General features: G+C 32.9%; 1 protein-coding gene across 2 annotated transcripts in view; it reads right to left on the reverse strand.

Annotated features, from left to right (window-relative positions):
- LOC111033566 (protein muscleblind) overlaps nt 1-19,466 on the reverse strand; it is a 179,679-nt gene that overhangs the window by 100,539 nt on the left and 59,674 nt on the right. For both annotated transcript variants that reach the window (XM_022314359.1, XM_022314357.1), the window contains exon 2: nt 11,103-11,158. The gene's annotated coding sequence lies outside the window, so the exon portion shown is untranslated. The remainder of the gene's footprint in view (nt 1-11,102; nt 11,159-19,466) is intronic.

Here is a 19,466-nt window from a genome sequence, read left to right on the forward strand (position 1 = left end):
AAATATGTTTCTTTACTTCGTTATCGGAACTGATTCGGTTATAAAACATACTAATATACGTACTACAGATTATGTAATTAAGTAGGTACCTCTTACATTTTAAATGTTTTTAGAAGTTGTTTGCCTGTAATAATTATAAAATGTACTTGTGATAAGTGCTCATTTTTTTTTACATCCAAGTGGATATCGACCTACAATGTTTCGATGGTCGCACTACAAATAAATGTAAACGATTCTGACAATGTCGTCTGACGAAAAATTTTTATAGTAAAAATGCAGGGTAATATTACACATTTAATACCTATGGCTAACGAAAATTGGTTGTTTCGCTTTTGATGTAAACAACAAGTCTGGACACGTTGTACGTATGATATAAACATACACGTTTTCTTCGATCTCGAGATCGGAGTAAGTATATTATATATTTTTTTTAATGTACATTGTGTATGCTTCCTTTTGTATTTCCTTTTTTACGACTAGGACAATATATTTATTTATTTTTTAAAAACTTGATGGCGTAAACCGAAGACAGGAAAAAATGTAGAAATTGGTAGTTGTAGATTAATAAATATATTAATCAATGTTACTCGAAACGAATTTAACGATAAGGCTAGCCTAAGTTTAGGCTTTTTACCACGCCACCGGGTCTATAATACGTACGAACAACAAGTTATATACTTATATATAATAATAACTCGTTTTGTTGATGGCCAATTTTTCATCGATTTGCTGACAAACAACGACGGGATCGGTGTGTCTATGTATTGTAGTAAGTTGTAGGTCACGCACGCATGACGTCTAAATCATGATCTAGACGGACGCAGATGTTTGTCGTTAAAATTTAGATGGATGTAATAATATTGTATATTATATACAGATCGGATGACTTAATTTTTTACCCCTTTTTTTCGCCCGTTCAGCGAAATCTCACTGCAGTCAGCTGAACCACGACAACAGCTCTGTCGCAGAATTTATTCGAAAAATGTTTCGCGTTTGATTTCTATCGCACGGACAGACAGATGACACACGATAATATTATACGCGCACGCTAGTGCAGCGATACGACACGACAAGATATAATATATTAATATTATACAGGATGGTTCACCATGCAGGCTCACCCCCTTTTTCTCCTTACAATAATGAATGCGTATTTGAATTCTGAGTTTTAGAATATTACCGAGCACATAAACTTGAGCACAGTAGTGCTATGATATTAAGACCACTTAAGAATATGTACCACTCATTTTTTTTCCGAATGAGAATCAAACTCTTATTTTTACTATGCGAATTGTTGTGCAAAAGATTTTTTCGAAGAAAATTTCTAACTATCTTGTATTAAATTCGAACTAGAAGTTTTTAAGGTATGTTGACATGTACTTACTATAATATTAAAAAAATTACAAAAGTACAAAAAGTCGAATGACTCTAAAATTATAAGTAAATGCCTACCTAGTCTTCGGTCTTTGATTTAGATGTATCGAAATTTACATTAAAATTCGTCTGCTTAGCATTATTTACAGAAATAGAAGTGAGAAGGGTGAATCACATTTGGAAAAAAGAAGTTGGTGAAGCCACAGAATACTTTTAATCGGTATCTATGAACACATTTTAAAATATGTTTTGTCTTTACTCTTTAGGTACAATTAAATATCCCGAAATTAAGAACTTGAATGAATTCCCACATTAAAATAACAAATCGGGATCCCTGCATATTATTATTATTACTATTACAGCTAGTAATGACATCATCCACAATAGTATTATATGTATATATATATATATATATGACGAATGTAATATATTATATTATTTTGTGTGTGTGTGTGTGTGTGTGTGTGTGTGTGTGGGTATACTTATAGTGTGCCCATTCGAAATATGTTTTATTGTACGCATGTGTGCGATTAGATTTTATAGCATCGGTCCGCTTAACAATAATAATAATAAAAACAATAATAATAAATATTTATTATAAACAACCCGCCGGATCCGGTTAGGAGAGAATAGAGTTGGCCAGACGACCGGCGCAGTGTTGTTTGTCCGAAAAATCGCTGACTGCACATCCGATTTAATACTATTAGTTATTACCCATTATGGGTCGGAGCAGACAAAATGTAAATAAAAACGTCAGATACGAAAGTGGTTTGGGAGAAAAAAAACTGAAGAAATAATAACATTTAATTCTCATTACACGAAATCGTTATATATACATAGATCGGCGCCACTTGCAGCTGCGGTGCGTACATATTATATTGATCGAGCAGTTTTTTTATTCTATAAAAAACACGAGGAAGTGTGCGCAAAGGAGCCGCACCCGTGTGACGTGTAAAAAAAATTATATATCTTACACTTACGCATACCTGACAATAATATTAATAACAAATAATATTAATATCGTGTACCTACGTATACGACCGCCGTCCGGGGGATTCTGCAGCGTAAGCGCGACGATAAATTTTACCTTTTTTTCACCTCCATTCGCCCCCCCCCCCCTAACCTCGACGCAAATACTCATCGGCAATACGAACGATCGTAGCAGTGCACATATTTTATACCTGCATGTCTCTGATGGATAGCTATCCAAAATTGGACATGATGGTTAAATTGTTAACATTTCGACTCTGTGACTTGACTACACTACCAATAATTGGTTCATTTTCTAATTAACTTGAAAACTGAACACAATGATTTCAAACAAATAAATAAACAAATATGCGTATTTAGTGATGTAATAATTGAATCGACACAAACGTACGGAGTAATAACATTGACATAGACTGTTTGTAATAAAAGAGAATAGTAGGTAGAATGCATTGTTAATAAAGTGTTAAAACTAAAAAAAAATACAATCACTGTGACCCAGGTGTTAATTAAAAAAAAAACAAAATAATGAACTTCTTTTAACTGAGTTGAGTTAGTGTTTTTCTGCATATTTTGAAATTTAAACTTTTAGAATTAAATAATATTTTGTTTGGTAAATATTAATTTATAAATAAACTGTATTACCGTCGACTTGACTTAATTAACTCATTTTTTGTTTTATTTTAACAAGACATAGCTGCACTGCCATTTATTCCGATTAAATATATATTTTTTAATGTTGTAATATTGTATAGCTATTTTAACAGTCGTATGATCAACGGTTGAAAACACTTTTCTGCAAGGATGGACGCTTTCTATTTAATTACCTACCTACTACAAAATACGATACGTTCTTTAGTTGAAAGTTATTTAATTTTTCAAAGACTTTTACTCCTACGATCCACCAAAACTAATGTAACTATAGCCCACTAAAAAGCTTATTTTTAATGCGATGACAAGATTACTCAATAAAGTTGATTTACTATTAAAATTTAAGTTTTAACCTACAACGCAGGGAAGTATTTTCTTCTATAGGTACCTAGTCAAAGTTAATGCAATGTCATGTTGAGAATTTGTATATAGAATTAACGCAAGATTTTGTTTGTGATGGAAACTATAAAATAATGCAAATTTGCTTAATTTCGTTTTTGATCGAGTTTTAAAAAAAAATGTAGGTACATAAACTTTTAACTAATTACTTAATTTATGTTACTTTTTCATTAACATTGAATAGTGACTGTAATGCTTAATCAAGTTAACATTTCTTTTAGAATAACTTAACCTAATTTAGTTAAAAATTACAAATATAGTAACTCTTCCTACAGCTCAGCTTTTCGTAATAGGCCCTAAAAGTACCTTCACCAAAAGCGCTTTTGTGACTTTTTTCAAACACATTCGTGAAAAATATTTTAAACCGAAATCACATCATTTTTTTTATAAACTATAATATGCATAATATGATGTAATAAAAATAATAAGTTTTGCCCCCCCCCCCCACTTTGTACAAATTATAAAACGGTTTATGTTTGAAATTTGTCTACTAACATACAATATAATATTATGTTTGGACAAAGTTGAGGGGTGGGGAGCCAACTTGACGTTTTCGTACACGTTGACTTTGTGACCTTTTTGAATTTCTAGATACAAATTTGATAAAAACTAACTAAAATGGCAACATTTCCGTGATCTCATACTACGACATTTTCAGACATTTTATATTCGCCATAATGGATCTCTATACACCCGATGATCCAAATCTACAAAATGGGTGGCGCGGGGCTGTACGGCGGGATGAGACGTAATAATGAATAATAAAACAGACGAAAACAATCGAATTCGACGGCAATCGATAAGACATATGCATATATAGATATAGGTTTAACGTCGAATCGAGGATATAGGTACATAATAAATGTCGTTATGTCGAGGACGGGTTGTCCCGCCTATTTTCTTTTTAATATTTACCGTTCAAATGCATATATTATTATTATTATATCTTATGATCATGTATATTATACATAGGTATACATACAATATTATAATATAATCATAATAATACCATTGTGCACGTCTACAGAAACGCAGAATCGTCCGGTGCGCCGTTTAAAATCGATTTTTATTCCAATGTCTCTTTAATTCAAGTCTCGAACACTTGTGTATTGTAATAATATGAAGTGTAGCTCGCGGAAATTACCATTCGTTTAGACTTTTAGAGTATACGGCCAAACGCAGCGCGAGCTCGCGAGGAAACGTTAACGAATTCAAACGGCATTACTGACGAAAAGTACGTGCTGGGCTAGCCCTTTTACAATAATAATATCAAATTGTTATTGCCGTGTCCTTTGAACCGCAGTTTTCATGCCGTTGGTGTGTCGGTGGGCGGAGGAGAAGGGGGGGGGGAATGGGCGTTATGCGGCGGGTCAAAAACGGCATTACGCGCATTACAATATTTTACATTTTTTTTTCACTCGGTTTTTATTTTCAGTTTTCACAATTTGTCACAATACATATACAATGCTATAGCGGCAATAAATTCGAACGAAATATCTAATGTGATGTGATGAGCGCGTGCGTACAGATATTCAGTGTACCCACACGAACTCTGCAGCGAACGACGACAACGACGTTATAATAATAACAATTGAGTAACGTACGACACGAATAATATGATTATTGCTTGCATAATATTGTGTAAGCCTGTCACGGCACCGTCGACCATTTTTATTTTTTTATTTTGTCGTGTCGTTACTTAGTGACTATTGTTTAGGTCTTTGGGAATAATTTTTTTTCCATACGTAGGTCCTGCAGTGATTACAGAGGATTTACGTGATTTCGTATAACGACGTATATTATATAGATACGATACATTTTACGCCCACCAATATCATACCGGTCGTGGTAAATCTGAAAATTATACCGCATCGACCGTGGTATCGTTTAGTACACCAAAATCCTCGATTCGAAGCACGCGTGTATAGGTATTAGTGTTTATCAGTCCGGTCGTGGTACAACTCGTCGTTACGAACGGTTTGTATACAAAATAGATTTTGATATCATGTGGAGTCGAGGATATGAGTGAGTAAGTATGAATATAGATCATAAGCACTACGTGGATATCATAATAAGCATCGCCGCTACCCTTGGAAATCTTGAACTTTCAAATAAAAAAATTACTTGAAGTCACTGAGATAGGATAATAATATATGATTGAAATTTCACAGCCAATAAACAATGTTTTTTTGTGATTCTATTACCGAGACCACCCGGGTACGTCGTATAATAAAGGGTAGGTCATATTAACCCTTTCGGTTGTATTCCATTAGGAGGGCGGAAGAGGCAGACAGATCGTATTTGGGACTACCGCGCGCACGTATGTATATCATGTTATTACAACCTTATTGCAATAAATTACACAATATTATAATAAGATGACGTGTCGATCCGTTAATATTATTTTTAAAAAAACGTTTCGATTGACTATACACATAACAAGACGATGGGGATAGACACGAAAAACATGTTTTACGTTCAGAGATGTTATACGTTTATAATATTATTAAATACTCAATTTTTAAGTCGAAACTTCTGAAAACCGATGTCGCCATTCTGCGCGGGGTGAACCAATACGTCGGTGAATATTGGCCGATATCCGTTTGCGAGACACCGTGATCAAGAATACGTATACCGATAATTCGGGAACCGGAATCTGATCGAAACTCTTATACATTTTAGTTATCTGTGTGTACTGAAATAAAAACAGCTGGTCTTCGGCATTATATTCCGATGTTTTGGTGAATTGTGTAGTTTGTATAATAAAATGTATTTGGCTTTAGTTCAATATACTTTGGTTTAATTTGTTTGAATTTTGGATATCAATTTAGCACTTTTAATACCAGTATCGACGAAATCCAGTAATAATTTTAACTGTAACTTTTTAGAAACAATATCGACCACCTAAAGGCAAACATTTAAATTGTGAAAATATCGACTATGAAGGTTTCTATAGGACTCCTAGGCTTCGTTTTGACGTTAGTTTAAATTACACTGAACAATGTCATAAAATACAATATAACTATACTCCACTAACTTGTATAATATTATGCATAAACGATTTTCGAGGCGTTTGTTTAGAGGGCTGCATTTTTTTTCTTCCGCTACACCGCCACCGATCTCCGCCCCATTTTGAGGCACACCCCAAACTGTCTCGTTACACACACATAATATACACCCAATTAAATAATTGAAACTAACGCGGTATTTTAATGACTGGAGCGTATATAATACAACTTTGGCACGTTTCGTTTTTTTTTCAGCATCTTTTGAATCCAATTATAATTATGCGTGAAACGAAAGCTTGATAGGGATTTACATAAAACACGACCACGATCATGATGTTATTTTAATATGCATTTAATATTTTTATTTTACATTATACTGTTATTTGAATAAAAATATATTTATAGCATAATATATACCAGAAAAAATGTCTACCGCGGAAATGTGTTGCCATTAACCACAATACACTTGTGCTAATCTAACCTAACCCAATCTTACATAATATAATATGGATAGTAAAATTAAATAAAAAATTAAACATTTCTAGTTTATCACTGCTCGATGAATAAAGCCGATTGTGTGAAGCGCTAGGACCCGAATAATGACATTTTTGGAATTTAAGGACCAACTGATGTTTATTCATTTCATGCATGAAATTGGTTGCTGAGCCTCCTCAAATCGAGTGTCTCTTGCACATCTTGAACGGAGAAAATATCGAAAACGTCTTGTGTCGAATAAGAATAATAATAATAATGTTATGTTATGATGTAATAATAATAATTATATTATAAACCTACAGTGTAGGTCCTACACGTATTATAACAACGGAAAAAACAAAATACCATTTTGCGTGTGCAAATAACATTACTTATATGATTAATAGTTTTCGTACCATATCGTTGAACAGCAAGTCACTGATTAAAAATAAAATTTTTCATACTTATTCAATGGGTGAGCATAATACAAGAGTAGACTAGCTTTATTTATACACTGAAATATTAAACGCTCATTACACAGTCGTCTGATGTGAGTGTATACAACCGTATAAATAATATTAAATACGATATATATATACACTCGGGTCGAGTAAACTGAATAAAAGATTTCACGGTACTCCGATCTTAAATAATTAGTTTAAGTTGTTTTATAGAAATCTGTAAGTTGCAAAATTCATGGGGGTCAGGGGAGGGGAAAAGGAGAAATATCCTTCTGTAATAATTTCAAATGAAAACTATGTTTGCGAGCGCAGGGATAGAATCTAATATAGTTTCTTCGTATCTCCAATATAAATTAAATAAAAATAATAATAAACTTTGTCGACAATATTTTCGTTTGGTTGTACAACAATGATAATAAACAATAATGTAATAATATACTCGCCAACTCTATCATTCCCTCTCCCTCTCTCTCTCTCTCTCTCTCTCACTCTCTATCTCTTGCTCACTCACTCACTCCTTGTAATACATATTTAGGTTAAACATATTTTTGGTAACAATATAAAATTACCGAACATAATTTATTTTCCCCTCAGCTATATTGCAGCTGGTTACAGTCTATAAATCAATTTCCGATATCAGAATATAATTTCATAGCCCACCCGAAAACTTGAACACGACAATAATTGCGTAGATTAAATAAAAGTCTGTTGGCCGGGAATAAAAAAATTATTACTTCCAAGGTAAGTTTAATATATGTAATATGGAATTACCCATCGAAAACTGGACACCGCATATTATAACAATAGCTACCATATGGTGTAGGATAATTTAATTGTTTTCCAATTATCAACCAAACTAATGGAACACGACATGCGGTTTAATAATAATGGAAAAAAAACTTTCGATTCCCGTAGGATACGGAGATGGAAAAATCCCAACTCGTCGACTGATGCCGTGCGCTTCAATAAGTACATTACCTATACCTTGATCAGTAATGAAACAATAATATTATTAATTATTATGTTTGGACGAAGAAACACGCGTATTCACAACGGAATATTGGATATATATATATATAAGTTTACGGCACGATGGTAAATATTTTCAACGTTTATGACGGGGGAAAAGAATAACGTCTTGTAGTATAAGATACAATGCAGACACACGTAGTGTATATATATATATATATATATTATTTGATTTATCCGCGGGGGAGCAAAAAAATAAAATAAATATAATGTAACAGCAGCACACGGAGACTTCCTCCATTTTTTTTCCTATATATAATAATATATAATATACGTATGGTATACACCTATATGTGTACAGTATAATCGTCCGGATATCTCTGTCTCTGCTCTGCGTCGGGGATAAAGTGTGCATTTCCTCGAATATTTTGATTTTTCCGAGACGCTCACGCAGTGTTTATCCGGTCGTTCGCGAACCTTTTATCCCGCAGACATACGACAGTATAATATTCTTTGTGTGTTGCAAACCTATTTTACCGTTCGCGAAACCTCGTGGTTTTCATAATGTAATACATCATGTGTACAAACTATAAAAGTATTATTATATGTACATGCATCATAATATACCTACCTACGACATGTATATGCCTGCATCACGTGCGTGTCTGCATGGAGATCTCATTATATATTAACCATTTGCACTCTCGTTTTCGCAGTGTATAATATAATAGAATAATACTATTATTGGGTAATCGCAAAGATGTGTAATAATAATAATAATAATAATAACGATGATGCATCGTGATGATGATTATAGAACATGCGAATGTATTTATAATTTAGGGACGTTCTCTAGTCGGTCACCCGGCGATATTATAATAACAATAATATGATCGTAATTTCTTGAGATCCTTCGAGGTAATAAGCGCTCCAAGAGCTCGAGTGGACATGCACTTTATTGGTTTTAGCACCCAGATTGACCCAAAGTAAAAAACAATAGCGACCAAAATGTGTGAAACATAATCTTAACTAACCAAATGCATTAAAATCGATGACACACAGTGTCTTGCACATCTGACTACTTCATTAAAATATAGCTACCCACTAACAAGTGAATCTTGTGTATTTGCGTGACATACGGTGTTCAAACGCACCGATGGCCTCTAAAATATATTGGTGCTATAATAATAAATTGTTATGCACGGAGGTAATGTATATGCATTAATTATATATTTAGGTTGTTGATGTAACTTCCTCGCAAACGAAGCCACCAACATTTCATAGAAATAAGATAACATTCTCAGAGCTAGGAACACTCAATACCAGTATTCAGAAAACAAAAGAAGCTAAGATGAAATATTTGATTGAAGCAAAACTTACAAACAAATTTAAAAAAATAAGCTCTTCCATTAAAAAAATGGATACTTCTCATTATTGAAAAAAAAAACATATGAATGTAATAATAATAACCCGAGTCAGAATATAGAGCACATGCATTTAACCAGCTCGTATTCCTCTTCTCCGCAAAGAACCAGCTCCGACATGTGACACATGCAAGGAAAACCTTACGATCAATCACAATGTGACCTCCTAATGCCCAAAATACACAGAAACAAGAAAAATCTTTATTAACCCAGTCTCACTCCAATACGCACTTAACAAAGAAACACGGAAGCAATAATATATTTATTTTTCTATTTAGTATGAACTCAAGTCAAAAATTGTAAACGATGTTATTTTGTTTTACATATAAACATATATCTTATTTAAAAGTAGGCTAATGACCGTCGTTGTTGCCTGAATATTAACCTAACCTAACAGATATAATATTAGAAATAAAATATTGATATTATTATTATGCATTCACCGATATTATCATAATCAATAATCATTTAATATTTACGTTATCGCATAAACATTATATGTGTTATGCTTAAGACAAATCTATTTGTAACTTTCCAATAATTTATTAATTCATGAACATTTTTTATTTAAAAAAGACCAAAGATGGGATGCTACTGAATAAACTGACGCGTTCAACACAAATCATTCAACACTTATAGTTAGATTTTGATCACACACCACCTCGATACCGATAACGGTGCAATGGCCAATTTATAATTATACTTTTACGGTTACCATGGTAACCATGACGTAATAGTGGTAACATTCCCGGAGTCCCACACACATTTTCAGAATGACCCCACAGTCAAAAGACATACATGTCAATATAACCCTTTAACCACATGTTTAACCAAATAATAAGTAAAGGCATTTACTATATAGAAAAAAAATTGGTCTGCTAAATTTTGGCGCCACTGGTGTGCCGTGTACTCATGCACAAAAAACTTGCATCCGTTCCAGCTGTCGTGACCACACGCGTTCTTTAGAGAGGCAGATTAAACAAGTAAATATGGATTGATATATTATTTTATTTATACATTATACCTGTCCGATTTTTATTTTGGTACAAACTACAAATTATATACTACCGACAGCACTACCAACGGAAGCAGTAACACTGTAACAGTATACTGTATAGTAAATACAGAACTGAGGGATTTCAATTTGTTTCGGTTGTCGGCAGACACAATAATAACATACAAACACGGTGCCGTGTGGTGTCCGGTAGACCAAGGCACAATAAGAACATGATAATAATGTATTGACGTATTGTAATATATTGTAATAAAAGTACAATACCGAATGTACACACACAGACACATATTATATTATACGTATATAGGTAGCTAGTTTATAGATTAAAGTGTATTTTTACCTGCAGTAAAGACAAGTGAAGACGACAAAGATGACACACTCGGTTTTCAGCGTTATCTGAAAATGACAAAAATCAAAGTTCACATTAATACTCGAATATTGTGACAAAAATACAAAAATATATATTTAAGTGTGTAATAATAACGTCAATATAATATTCCGCTGAATATTTTTTTTCGATATTTATAAACTTGACCGCCATTGAAGAAACCAAACTGCGCAGTGTTACTTATTTTTCGTTTAGTATATCTATACTATGTGCCAGGTACCTATACTATGTATTAGCTCATATCTAAGGATTTTTCTTTTTTATTGATATCAACAACGCAGCTCTACAACCCAACCAAAAACACCGGGTGATTGTAAATTGCGCCCACAGGTTAACAGGTAGTAAAAATAGTATAGATAGGTAGTAAATTGCACCAACAGTATTTTAACGACCCTGAATTTATCGATATAAATTTTAAACACCTTTGTACATTTACTTTTAAATATATTTGGTGTAGGTGCGTTTGTAATTTGTTTTTATTATTATTTACTCTATGTCTCCATAAATAATTAAAATAACGAAAAAAAAATTTATCAACATAATATATCAGTCCACCCATATTTTTTCACTTTTTGTTGATCCATTTATTTAAACCGAACCAAAAAAACATTTTTGGAGGACAGAGACGGTAGTTTCCTCTTGACAATACTACATTTTTGCTACCATGCACATAATGTTACTTATAACTAATAGTCTTTGCCGGGCTCAATTTGTGCATAGAAATGTATACCTGAAACGTACAGCTCACAGTTTATAATAATTTGTTCTCTTCTTTATTTTGCGCAATTTTGTTTGTCCAACACGTCATCGTCATATCCTATCGACATAATCCGTATCCCTACTGCTCATTAGACTATGGTAGAAACGGATTTCTTGCGGGAGAAAAACTCGGAGAATGGAAAAATACAACTGGTGCCGAAATCATAATATTTTCGGGTACAATAATATTATGTCAATAATAGTGTTTATTCCTTTGTGCTGGGTGCAAATCGCGCGCGGTCATTCGAGTTGAATTTATTTGTCGGCTAGAAGTTGAAGCGTGTTACAAACCTAAGAACACAAATGTATTTTTCACGCACAAAACGAAGTGTTTCGATACGGAAAGTGTTTTTGTCTAGAAACTTAGCTATATTTTGCTCGTCGTACCGATACGCACTGTAGGATACGAAACGAAATTTAAAAACATATTAAACAATATTCTTCTGCAGAAGTAAGCTAGAGATCAATCGTCACACTTTTTAAAAGGTCGACACTAATTGTCTTCCCCTTAAGATTGATTTTAAAACTCAAGAAATTAAGAATTTCTTCATCAGGTAAATAGAAGTAGTGAAAATACGAAATCCAAAAAAAATAACAAATTGGGATATGATCTGTGGTCTCGAGTTACAATAGTTGGTAATCGATATTTTAAATGTGAATCATTTCATTAAGCATCATTTTCACACATCAACAGCGCCATCCGGTGGTACGTGGTACACGGTTAATGGTAAGTAACAGAAGTTTCAACCGTAGATTAGAAGCACATGCTTTGAAAATGTACACTCGAATACGTTTCGGAACAACTGTCAAAATATTGACCGGTATTAATAATTAAATTCGATTCTGTTCGATGTGCATTATTCTGTCGTTTGGTTATTAACTATAACTCATAAGTTATAACTATAACCGATAAAACTTGTACTGACTGCTGTTTAAAAGTATAAGTGCATCATGCATTTTTTTTTGATTCCTCTCCGAATCAGTGAGTGACAACCTACACGTTTTCATTTCGTTGGCCCGGTGTATATACTTAGTATCAAGGACACACCATAATATTTTATTTAATATTATTGTTTAAAATAGTAACAAGTTTTTGACTCCCCCCTCCCCCTCATTAGGTTTATATACCTGCGGGCGCCTTCGCGCAAGCGCATAGTAATATCGGCCATCGGGTAATAATGAGCAATAATGTTTTATGACAATATCAATGTATGGATATTGGTTACACGTCGCCGCGTAAAAACAAACTACCCATTCAATAATATGAATTGTGGAAATTTGACTTCCAGTCACCCATAATAGGTGTGCGGCGTGCCTTCAAAGGGTAAATTAATAAAATATTACGTGTTATATAATTTGTACACTGTGTACAATGTAATATGCATTGTTGTGGTCGTTTGTACCTGTACAGCACACTTGCGGACGGTTGTCCCGGGTCGACGCTTTTGTGCCGCACCGGACACCGCGAGTATAATATAATATTACTGCACTATTATGCGTTTACAATAAAGGTAAGTAGGTATTACGATTTATAACAATAAATTGTGTACGTCTGGTGAAGTGGCTCCTGTCGTCTGGCCTTTCATGCCGTCAACCACGCCTATAAACTGACAACATTTTCTCACCGGTGCATCGATACCCATATCACCGTGTATATTATAATACATATTATTATGATGTACACGCGTAGTGTGAGTACCAGAGCCCTACTAGGGCTATGGTTTATAAAAGGAAATCTGGATTAGGTTATTGGATTGATTGTTATGGCGCATTGTGTTCGATATTATGAAGATCTATTGTACACGCCGCCGTGTAAAAACAAACCGTGAGAATATGTATTGTAATTTTGACTTTCAGTCACCTTTAACAGGTGTGCGGTGCAGTGCCTACGAAGGATAAATTAATATAATATGACGTTTCATATTAAAATAATTTGTACAATGTGTGTACTGCGCAATATGGTAGTATGTATTGTTGTGGTAGTGTGTATTTACTGCACGTACTCACACACGGTTGTCCCGGGTGGGCGCTTTAAAGTATTACACTATTTAAGGTTTATCATAAATATGAGTAGATATTACGATTTATAACAATTATGTGCGTCTCGAGGAGAGCCGTTTGGCTTTTCATTCCGTTAGGGTAGCCTATAGACCGACAGAATTTTCTCGGTGCGCCTATCGTTAGCACACACATCACTTAGGATATGTGACGTGTTTATAGGTATCACCGGAACTAGAGCTTTATTGATGCCGGGCACCAGGCCATGGTCTATCAAGAAAATTCGGATTAAGTTATTTGATATTGATCCGTTAAGATGTATCAAGATCTGTAATCAATATTAAATTATTTTTGGCTTCGTCTACCTAGGTTCATGAAATATATACGTTGGGTAATGGACTATCCTCCGTGTCTGGGCGAGGTTTGATTAATTTAGTACTGTTTGGTTAGTTTTAAAATAATGAAACGTGCCTATCGGTAAACAGAGGCCCATCTAAAAAATGTAAAGCAATAAATCGAGTCCCGGATATACTCCATTCTATTTACATATTTTAATGGGAGAAAGACGAACAGTGTAATTTTGATTAGCGTGTATTAATGAGTTCGACGCTGAATTTCGTTTTTTAACTTTATAGGTTTGAAATTATTAAGTTTATAACCATTAAAAATTAATATTGTTTATTGTTAAGTTTACCAATATGCCATCTATTATATCTAATATTAACTATATAATATATGTATTGAAGGGTTATTTTGATGTGAAAAAGTATACGTAACGACATTGTCAGTAAAGATTGCACGTATTGTAATTTATTAATTCATTTTAAATTATTGACTGATTAGAAAATGCATGTTTTCAAGTTAACTTGGTTTGTTTAAATTGCTTTATTACTAATTGAATAAACACGTCTTGATCGAACTATAAATTGGTTTGGAAAAATAATATTTTGTATAATTTTTTTATTTACTTTATTATTTATTTTATTAGATGATTTTCGTTCCAATGAAAAAATAAAATTTGATTCAATAAAACATTCCAAGAATAATTCAAACGTACTCATGACTAATACAACCATATATTAATAGCATATACAAATATTTATGCATATTGCACATATTATATTAGTCTTATGTAGTTATGTACAACAATATTAATAATATGTTAATTACTGATATGATTTAAACAGTATAAATAATATGTACCCCACAGTACTCATAATATTTTCATATCTGGTTGATTTATAGTTGAGATCGATTTTCTAAATAAAGTAGTATTTACAGGAAATGAGAAATCCAAATTAAATAGGCGAACAGTGATTATATTATTTAAAAAAAATTGTATGTCTATCGTTTGATATTCATAAATTTCATATTATGAGTTTTATCCACAATATATATTTTTGTCACGTGCTAAGTATCTGCATAATTTGTTTGTGGATTTTACTTTACTTTATCTCCCGATATATACATGATATATCTCCCAATACATACCAAACGATGAAAATCAAATGCGTTGATTCACAAACTGTTTATTGGAAAATCCCATCTTATAATATTATCGGGGCGGGTGTGCGGACGGGCTGCAGCTGACGATCAGAGAGAGATTTGAGATTTGAGAGTGAGAATTGTCGTTGCGTGGACTTAGCGCGTGCCCGAGCATACCGCAGACGAGGGGCGCGAAGAGTGCAAGCTGTCAATGGGTAATCTCTATTTTTTTTTTTCCGAAATGCGATCGCGATGTAAGCAATGCAAGGGGTTATGAGGTACAGTTCACTGGTGATCACGTCAACTGGAACAGTGCCATTTTTTTTTTTTTTAACCGCAACGTTTTCGTTCACTACATATAGGTATGCGTGTGAGAATTATACCTATATCAGTGGCGGGGCTCGTGAAGGCGTATATTTCTGAAATTCCTGGGAACGAAAATGTTTTCAAACTACTGTCTATATACACACCCATAATGAGAATATTGATAATGTTTAATGTACATTCGTGTATATGATAAGGATCGATGCAAGTATTGTTTGAGTTGACACGCGATTTCCTTTTAGTGACATTTTGACAATTTCGTTGTATTAACAAACAAACGTTTACATATATAATATAATATATTTTCCCTTCGTTGTGTATCATGTTCCCGGCTCCTCCCCGCCATCGTATGCTTTTATTTGTTCGGATAAATTGATGCAAAATATTTTTCGCTACACCCGTGGTGGTATCGACCGTCACGGTTATAAATACTTTTGTACATGTAGGTCTATATAAAATAACTAGATTTTTAAAAATGTAACATAATTTCATCATTTAATGACATTTTATGTTCACAAAGATATAGTAAATGTCTTGAAGTCCCATCACGAAAAAATAAACCATAGTTATGGTACTGATATTATTGAATTTATTTTCACATATATATTCTTCTTATATAAGACCATTTAAATACATGTATAGGTATGCCATTCGGCAGTAGTATTTCGTTAAAATAATATACAAAATAAATGGGACTAGCGAAGGGAAAAAAATATATTTCATTGAACTTGCACTTTGTATAATCCAATATAAAATAAATTGATTTTCAATTTTCAACATTATGTTAAACAAATCTATTTAAAATTATGGCCATATACAAAGATTAGATGTTGAACATTTCAATCTAAAATAAAATTATGTAATGCCCTTATCCCACGATAGGACTGATAAAACACAAATGTGTAGAGAAAATGTGAAAAATTTCAAGTAAAGTGTTTTCTAACAGTTGTTGGCGTCGATGGCGATGGCGAGTTGGTATCACAGTCACCCGGTCCTATAGTTGGATTGCTTGTATACAAACAATATTAATAGCATGTTTATTTAAATCGTCCGATCGCAGCGAAACTTGTTGTCGGGCTCTCGAAAATTCGAGGAAATCGATTTGAATTCAATATGGACGCATGATTAAAACGATAACAAGAAAATTCCGCGATGACGTGACGAATGGAAAAAAAATCGCAAACTACCCTGGCTGGTTCGTAAGTAATGTTGGTTTATAACATATTACATGAGCGTATACCTACGTTTGTTGTAGGCGACAGACCAAAAATCGTAAATAAACTCTTCGATAGCGTCGATAATAGATGTTAAATATTTTATGGCTCTCGCATGATATAATATAAAAGTTTTTAACTAATTTGGAAACGACAAATCATTACAGGTGGTGATTATTCGTCCGTATTGTTGCGTAATTTTACGATATAATATAATTATGAAAATATAGGACGATATATTTCTGTGCGCGGATAAAAAAATCGTCGACGAAGTTCCTACATATTGATATTATAATGTACATACACAATAAATTAATAAACTAATAAACTTCGTTATTGACGTTGTTGAGAATGTTGTAATACAACTTGTTTTCAGATGATAACAATATAATATTATAATATGACGAAATTGTTGGTCTGGAGAAACGCTTGAGTCTTGAACATCGATACCAATATTACATAATTATTGATTATTAAGTTGTGTACATATTATAACTATATGGAGAGCCCAGATTTCCTAGAAGAAAATGTATTGCATTTTTCGTCATTCAGAGATAAATGTTTAACAATTATTATTATTTTATTTGTATAATATGACATAATATGTTATTTGCTGATTCTAGTTATTAAGTAATTAAAAAGAAAAAAAACAATATCATTTAATACTTTTAACAATTTTAGGGTACTATTATACGTTTTTAGATCACAATTATTCTGGTCTCAATTATAACATGATAAAAACGCTATATTTTATATTATAATATTCAATATAATCTGCACTGGACACACAATATTATTACAATCATAATAAATAATAATTAAATATCAGAAAAGGCATAGACGAGTATGATAATATATTTTTAAATTACTTAAGTGAATACCAACATTACCTGTGAAATCTCCATACTAAAAAATGTAACTTTTTTTTAGCTCTTTCACATTACTTAATTAAACAGCAGCTGGCAGATAGGCGAGTGAGTAAAAATTATTTAAAAATATCGACGACAATAATGAGTGCACTGCAGCGTACGTCACAAAGCGAGCAGCGGTCTTTTCGCCGTAGGTACAGAGACGAGCGTATTTTGTTATCGTTCACTATTTATTTTTTTTTCTCATCTCTCGTTCTCGACGTCGAGACATATTTAATTTAACGCAACTCTTATTTTTTACAATACGATTTCCCTTGTTTTTACGCGAAACGATTATTTTTATTTTTTTGTCGTCGTTGACATTGAACATCGCAACACACACACTAACGCAGGTACATAATATATATACGTATAGTACATTTATATGTATATATATAATTATTATTATACCGTGAGGTGACTTGTCTGCCAAATATTTAAATTGCTTTTGCCGCTTTATGAACTCACATTTTTACGGATCAGACACAACGCCTGCGCATACGTACGTACGAATTAAATAAATTGTTGACTTTATATATATATATATATATATATAGTGTAAGAGGGTACACACAATTTTACATATTATAGCGTCATGTGTGCAAGTGTGTGTTACAATTAAATTAATATTATATAGTATACCAGTCGACGAGATTAATAATAATAATAATAATTATTATTATTATTATACAAAAACGGAATAAAGTTTTGTAATAAATAACCACAATCACACACACACACACACACATATATATATATTATATATATATATACATACGTGATGATGATATTATACCAGTTAATACTCGCATAAGCTAAATGGGGGGAAAAAAACAAATTAGAATTTCGTCGACTCGTAAGTATAAATTTACAAATAATAAATGTATAAATATTAAGTCGACAGCGTCATCTGTATATATTATAATAATTTGTACGACGATCGTATAATAACGCAAACCAGTGAATTATTACCATAATTAATAAAATATGACGCGTACCTCTACATATATTATGTTATTATTAAATATGATTAACATTTATACCGTCCGACGATTGCGACCCATTCTGCGGCGACGATGCGACTTTATTATATTATACGAATGTCGACAGGACGGTAGAAAAGGTTTTAATTTTGAACGCTGTATATGTAATCGGCACCCGTGCTCGCCAAAATAATGACATTGTATGGATGATAAATTAAAAATGAAGTGATATTACATATTATATCCGAGATTTCGATAAAATGAAAAGTGGAAATCCGGTCGTTCAAAATGCTGTTTAATTATATGCTGTCGGTATTCACGGTGTACGTGTATCGATTTCGGGTATAAAAATACATGATAATACAGTCGATCGCAGCTGCACAGCACGTCAAGCTTATAAGATGACCTGAAAATCGATTTCGAACGAAAATCTACTCTTCAGTGTGCAGAGACTCGCCGTCGATATGTCCGCGTGGTCTCTCAAAGTCAACGTCGTCGTCGTCGGCGAATTGAACGATGTGTAATAATATGCGACTTGGAAGTGAAATAGTTACTTCTAAAATTATTTAAGTACACATTATTATTATTATTATTATTGCTCGGAAATATTCATTACGTGTGTGCGTATATAACTCGGTATGCGAG

This window comes from Myzus persicae, unplaced genomic scaffold (genome assembly GCF_001856785.1).
Source record: "Myzus persicae strain clone G006 unplaced genomic scaffold, MPER_G0061.0, whole genome shotgun sequence".
NCBI lineage: Eukaryota > Metazoa > Arthropoda > Insecta > Hemiptera > Aphididae > Myzus > Myzus persicae.